Consider the following 7571-nt stretch of genomic DNA (forward strand, 5'->3'; position numbering starts at 1 on the left):
GTATCCTCAACCCAGCTATGATGCAGAGCAGAATTCCGAGCAAGCTTGTTTCGACCTCCGTTCCCTTCGGCAAGCTTCGACTTTGATATTGCAACCCGGATCGCCTGGTTTCTTCCAATGTGATCGGTCTCACCACAATTAACGCAGGTGAAGTACACTCATACACCCCATGCTAAGCTTGGTTAATCCTTTAATGCTCGGTTTACTCCGCAAAGGGCTTGTGAAGTGGACTGGGGGACAATTCCTAGATAGCGACATTATACTCGAGAACCTCTGGCCTTACGCTATTACTTTAGCATAAAAGGACCCGAACTCGGTCTGACCACACAACTTGTACATATTTGTGAGATCAGAGTGGAAGCATTTACTACATCAGATAAAATGATGTATATTGCTATCAGGGTGCACACTAGTGAAGTCTTTCCATACTCATTTTGGGATTTGATTTGCGCAATTGCATCCACTACATGAGAGAGATCAGAACATCTATACCTTACAACTCAAGCTCTTCAAAAAGTAAAATTTTATATATACTCGTGCAAACACATATCTATTTTTCAATGTGGAACAAATGCTACTTCAATTCTACGTCTTCCAAATTCCATTTTTCCTAAACACTATGAGAATCAATTTCTTATTTGTCCATTATCCATTTTAAACATATAATATATCAAATTAAATATCTCACTTAGACGAACCTAAATATACTTTAGCCCGATCAGAATTGAAAGTGAACCTCAATGAAAATTATATTACAAAATGATCACTATAAATGTTAATTTTAGCGATTTATTTTCAACACAGGGTTGATGTGGAAAGCCAGGCTGTACGCAACAATATTTTTTAGCATGCATTAGGTTATGTTTAGCAACAAATTTCACGTGGTTGAAACCAAAGTCTTCGCACAAGGACATACAAGTGTACAACACCACTTGATATTTTGATGGATGGCAAGTCGGCATTGCACATCACTTTAATTATATTAAATTGGGGCCCCAACCTAAGCTACCATATTGCTATAGTACGCACGAATTTACATACTAGAAAACATGATTTTCATACATAAAAATTATCGGTTCGATTTTTATCAATACTATTTTAAGGTTTTTTTAGTTCATACCATTTAACAGTGACTTCAAATTTTCCTGATAAAAATAACATTGTTAATAGTTACGTACAAGTTAGAACTGGCAAGTTGCTAGGTAAGAAATTTGATAATTATTGGAGCCACACGACAAACATTTTTTTTTTTTTGCCTTAAGTTGCTCGGTTGTTGTCCGCCCGATCAGCTGGATGTTTGTTTTGTTGGAAAATTTATAAAGAAAGTAATATTCATAATTTATGTGAATGTAATTTAACATTTGTATGATTTTTTAGAGCTGTGGATAGGGATGGTAATTTTCTCCGTCCCCGGTAGAGAATTCGATCTCGGTCTTAACGGGGACGGGGATATGAAAATTTTTTGGAGAACAAAACGGGAACGGGGAATGTATGTAATTCTCTGTCGGAGACGGGGACGGGGCGAGATACCACTCTCTGTCCCCGTGCCGTCCCCGAATAATTATTAAAATTAAAAAATAAATAAAATATGAATATTATATATATATATATATATATATATATATATATATATATATATATATATATATATATATATATATGTAAGTGTGTGTGTGTGCGCGCGCGCATATATTAAATTAATAGTTAGGTTTTTTATTTTTAAAATTAAAAATTACACTAATTTATGATTTTGACTAATAATTAATTGGGATTCTCTGTCCCCGCCTAATTCTCTGTGGGGACAGTATACTCCCCGTCCTCACCCCATCGCATTGTCATTTCTAGTTGTGGAGTGTGTAAATAATCTTATGTAAAATTAGATATAATAATAGATAAGAATCTATAATCGTGAGCTAATTATTTTATCAAGATTGAGCTTGTGAAATTATGAGTGGATTGATTTTTTTATTAAGTCGTTAGACGATTTATTGCCCGAATATTGGAGTAATGAAATGCTAATGATGTATGGATGTAATAATAATTGAGTTCTTTGGTTTTCATTAAAAAAAAAAAAAAAAAAAGAAAGAAAAAAAAAGTACAAATCCATACTTAACTCATTGCTTCCCTACCACCGACATTACCAGGCCAGAATCTCTGATCAAGTGATGAAGTGAGTTCCTTAAGGAGTCCTTTTGGCGTTTTAAATGTCACATTTACTTGGGAAAAGGTAGGTAGGTATGCTATGATATATAGGAAAATATTATGGCCTGTTCGATAAAATAATTAGCTTATTGATCAATTTTGGCTTATTTAATCACTATTAATTTTTTTAACTTGGTTAAACAATTAATATGAGTGTTTGATTAATTAGCTTTTTGTAACAACTTATTGCTGCAAAATGCTAAAACTCAAAAAACTACTCAAAGTAACATTTTCGGTCAGCTTTTTTAGAAAGTCATTTTGTATGTAATCAGTTAACAGCTAATTTACCAAAGACTTTTCTACAATCAACTAATGTTATCAACTAGTTAAACCCACTAACCCAACCAATCAACTAACAGCCATTTACCAAACACCCCATATATGATTTGTTTGGTAGAGCTTATTTTAGAGTTTATAACTTACAAATAAGCTATAAGTCCTATTTGGTAAAACATTGAAAGCTTAAGATAATAGCTTATTTTGAAACTCTACTCCAAGTAGCATTTCAAAATAAATTCCTGTTTTTTTTAACTTTTTTCCTTTTTTATATTTATTAATTGACATAAATGATACAATCTACCCTTCATTAATCAAAATCATAATATTTAGGTTATCCTTTTGTCTTTTACGTCTATCAGTTAATTCAACACTTAATTTTACCAAAACACTTTAATTTCAATTAATTACCTTATTAGCTACTAGCTTTTCAACTTTCAATTTTCATCTAGGCGTGCCAAATAGTGTCTATATGTACTCTCATTTTTTACTCCCAACTTTACTTCTGGTAGGGAATATCCCGACCGACATAGCTTTACCCCGATCCATGTGCCTTCGTCCTTTTCTTCTTGTCTTTGCAGGTAACAGGTCGGGTTTCTTGTGAAGAACCCGGTCGGGACACGACCGGGAGTTACCCGAGCGGCAGTGTCGACCACCGAGCGGTAGCCCTTAGGCGAGAGAGCTGACGAAGGACACGTGGCGGCTCCATGCGATGTGCCGGGCATGACACTGAGGAGTGTACCCACTTGCGCCAACTGTTGGAGGATTTGCTCAACCTTGGGAAGTTGGACAAGTGTGTGGGGAAGAGAGAAGATACCAAGAGGAGTACCGATCGGAGAGATCACCGGCGTTCTCACCACCGTTCTGATTGTGATGGACGCTCCGATCGGTCAGGTCAGGACCGAAGAGACGATCGTCGTGATGACCGACGGGACCCTGACCCTCCATCTAGCAGCCGACCAGCAGGAAAGCCGACCATCCACGTCATTTTTGGTGGATTGGACGATGCTTCCCGGTCGAGGGGCAATTGCCCGGTCGCTGTAGTGGATTCCTGGGACACCGGGAAGAGGCAGAAGATGGAGCCCATAACCTTCACCCTCGAAGATCAACCTAGCAGCGGTAACCACGGCATGGAGGCGCTCGTGGTCACGATTGATGTGAAAGGGACGGATGTCCAGAGGGTTATGGTGGACACGGGCAGCAGTGTGAATGTCCTTTATTTGGACGTATTTGAGAAACTTGGACTTGACAGGAAGGAGCTGACTCCGGTCGGTGTACCACTGTCGGAATTTACCGGGGCTCTTATCTACCCCGAGGGAAAAATAATGCTCCCGGTCGAGATCGGCACATCTCCGAAATCGATCAAGACGGAGCTAGAGTTCGTTGTGGTCAACCTCCATTGCGTCCACAACATTATCTTGGGCCGACCTGCAATAATGAAGATCGGTGGGATAATTTCAATGCCTCACCTCTGCATGAAATTCCCCACCCCCAATGGGGTCGGAGTAGTCCGTGGCGACGTCCAATCTGCCCGGAAGTGTTACACCCGAGCGGTTAATAGACGTGACTAGGGGTGGGCATAATTCGGGTACAACCCGAAAAAACACGGGTTCGACCCGTTTTGACCCGAATCGGGTCGGATTCGAACCAAAACGGGTGGAACCCGTTCAATTGCTGGCCAAACATAATTTAAACGGATCGGGTTTCGGGTTGGTAGTTTAAAATTCGAATCCGACCCGAAACCCGAACTCACATATATATATGTAAAGTATGTTTAGGGTTCCGTCTTTCATATCAGATCTTTCTCATTCATTGTTTCCGCCGCTCACCCCTCTCAAATTTTCACTCTCTCTCTCAGAGCTTTTCTACCATTCTCACCCCACAAAATCTCTCCATCTCTCAACCACTCAACCCCGCCTCCGTTCCGCCTCTCTACGGCTCTGCCTCTCACTCTTCTCGCAGTTTCCCAACCTCTCCGTGACTTCTTCTCCGGCTCTGTCATCTCGTCTCTCGAGTCTCTCCTACACCTTCGTCAAATCGTTGCTCAACCTGGTGAGTCTCCTCTAACCTCTCACTTTTAGAGTTTCAGAGACTCATAATTTCGAACTTTCTCGCTTGAGCTTTGAGTTGCCTCTCTCTTCTCAATCACTCATTATCTCTCAACTCTTTACTCAGGAAACCCTAGATCTCTTCCAAGGCTTCGACTTGTGACCGTTGTCCGCCGGTATGCTACTCAATGGCTCGTCAAATCGTCAAATCCTCCAGCTTAGAAAATTTAATGGGTAACAACAGTAACATTTGATTTCATTACCTTTTTTTATTCTTCGATTTTTTGCTGAATAATTCTATAGTTTTTTTTTTGTATTTAAAAATTAGATCTTCATATATTGTGGAGTTTATTTTATTTTATTTTCAGAAAAGTTATTTTTAACATTTTTTTTTGAAAATTTGTTACTTCTTTAGTTATATATTTATTATAAAAAATTTGAGCAAAATTATAAAAACTCTGTTACATTTTTTTTTTCCAGAATATTTAATACCGTAGTTTAGCCCCTTTAGTTTTTTTTTTTTTTAAATATGTTCTTATATAGGAGCTAAACAGTGTGTTTGTGTGCAAAATTTATGTGTTTAATTTTAAACAGTTTGTGTGTCTAATATAGGAGCTAAACAGTTTGATTTTAAACATTTTTTGTGTGTGTTATTTTAAATATTTTTTTATGACTTTGTGTTACCTTTGCGGACCTTATGCAAAATGCAAAAGCTTTAAGCTATTGACTTAAAACTATGAAAGGATGAATCTTTCATCCTATATGCTATAGCTACTTGCCTACTTACATTTCAAAGGAGATAAGGTAGTAAGTATTTGAAGTTTAATTTGTTATGAAGTTATTTGTATTACTGTATATTTGTGTGTGTGTGTGTATGTGGGAGAGAGAGAGAGTTTTTGAAATTATGTTAACTCTGAATCCTATATGAATGCATGTAAAATGCTTCCTGAGTGGTATTGTAATTTTGGTGTTTATTTCTTTGTAAAATTCAGGGAGTTCATCAAATTTTGGTGTTTATTTCTTCAAGTACTGTAAGTTTAATTGAATAAACAACTTTTAGGAAGGTCCAATGGTACCCGGGTTGGACTTCCATTAGGAAGGTTGTGAGTTCAAGCCTCAATGGAGTCGTTATTAGCTCTTTGTGTTTCAGTAGGTTGAGAAAGTATATGAACAGATACTACAATGTAATAGAGCTAGTAGCATTCAAAAAAAAAAAAAAGAATAAACAACTTTTAGGTTTGTAAAGAGTACTAGACTTTATCAGACTGTGGCTGTATCTTTTAAAAACTAGTTTATGGAGATTTGACTATTTAATGTAAGAATTAATGTTTTTCCTTTTAGTTTATTTTAAAGATAATTGTTCTATAACTTCTAATTAATTTTGTAGTGAAAAGTAGATTACAATTGTTTTTGTACAGTATATTTATCAATATTGAGTTTTTATATATAAGTTGGTATAAGTGTTGTATTAGTAATCGTTGATCTTTGTGTTACATTGTCACTAATTCACTATTATGTTTCAAGTCATTGCTTTAATGCTTATGCCTAATGGTGTGCCTTCCTAGCCGTCAACATTTATTTTTGTGTAAGTGTTATGTTTATATGTAACTGTTATAAGCTTTAATTTGTATTAAGTATCCTATCATAATTATCATAATTATCATGATCTAATTATTGGAATTCATATATGAACTTTCACAATAAACAATCTTTTATTGTTGTAGGTCCTAATTACAAGACAAATGAAGGATCATTGGATCAATTTGCTTGTTCAAAAGGGGGATCAAACTAAATCACTTGGCATTTCCTCCCAATTTTATTTCACTCACCTTTATTTAATTTTTGTTTTTTGGTAATTGTAATTAACTTAGTAAAATGATTTAATGTTATCAATGTTGTTTACCCTTTTGGGTTGTGATGTAATATTGTAATTTTGTAATTATTGTTTTGTTGTAACTATTGTGTTTATTTATTTATTTATTTCGTTTAGAATTTTTGTTTTGGTTCTAGAACTCTCTTGTCAAAAATATGAATTTCAAAATTAACATATATTTATAGTAATTTCACAAATTCGGGTTTTCTACACCCGACCCGGTATTAACCCAACCCGAAACACCCGAACCCGAACCATACCCAAAAGGTTTTGGTTTGGTTTTGGGCTGTAAAAGAGGAGGCCCGAAAATTTTCGGGTACCCATTATTCCCACGGGTTGAACCCGAACCCGACCCGTGCCCACCCCTAGACGTGACTCCAGTCAGTCTTCCCGGGTGAACACTATAGCCAAGGAAGAGGCTAAAGACCGGAAGGAACAACCCGGACCTTCTGAAGAAATAGAGGAAGTTCCCCTGTCCGAGGACCGACCGGACAGGAAGATCAAAATTGGTCGGGCCCTCACCCCTGAGCTCCGAACAGAAATCTTGGCCATACTCCAGGAGTATGCCGATATCTTTGCATGGGGGCCCAAAGACATGCTCGGAATCGATCGATCGGTAATTTGTCACAAGCTAGCCGCCGATCCCGCAGCAAAGCCGGTTGTGCAGAAGACCCGACACCTTTCTTCCGATCGCCGCGAGTTTGTCAGAGAAGAAGTCAAGAAGATGGCAGCGATCGAGCACATCCGACCGGTGATCTATCCCGAGTGGGTGGCCAACATTGTCCTTGTTCTGAAGCCCCCAGCTTGGAGGATGTGCATTGACTTCACCGACCTCAATAAGGCCTGTCCGCTCGACCCGTATCCTCTGCCGAGTATCCATCAGATGGTCGACGAGACGGCCGGGGCCGAGTTGATGAGCTTCATGGATGCATTCAAAGGATATCATCAAATAATGATGCACCATGAAGATGAGAGCAAGACAGCCTTCGTGACCCCGGACGGGCTGTATTGCTACCGAGTAATGCCGTTCGGCCTCCGTAACGCGGGAGCGACCTACCAGAGGATGGTCAACATGCTCTTCGCTGATTTGCTAGGCCGAACGATGGAGGCTTACATTGATGATATGCTGGTCAAGAGTCGGGACCGATCCGACCACACCCGGGACCTCCGGG

The 7571-nt window shown here is 38.4% G+C and overlaps 1 long non-coding RNA gene across 2 annotated transcripts; it reads left to right on the top strand.

Moving 5' to 3' along the window:
* The first annotated feature begins 4052 nt into the window (after positions 1-4052).
* LOC109184587 lies at positions 4053-6515 on the top strand. 2 transcript variants are annotated; one of them, XR_002054823.1, is made up of 3 exons: positions 4053-4530; positions 4654-4760; positions 5519-5666. It is a non-coding gene; the product is annotated as an uncharacterized LOC109184587 (long non-coding RNA). The 2 variants fall into 2 exon arrangements; XR_002054822.1 differs by lacking the exon at positions 5519-5666 and adding an exon at positions 6251-6515 and having other exon boundaries at positions 4054-4530.
* The last annotated feature ends 1056 nt before the right edge of the window (positions 6516-7571 follow it).

This window comes from Ipomoea nil, unplaced genomic scaffold, assembly GCF_001879475.1.
Source record: "Ipomoea nil cultivar Tokyo-kokei standard unplaced genomic scaffold, Asagao_1.1 scaffold1266, whole genome shotgun sequence".
Taxonomy (NCBI): domain Eukaryota; kingdom Viridiplantae; phylum Streptophyta; class Magnoliopsida; order Solanales; family Convolvulaceae; genus Ipomoea; species Ipomoea nil.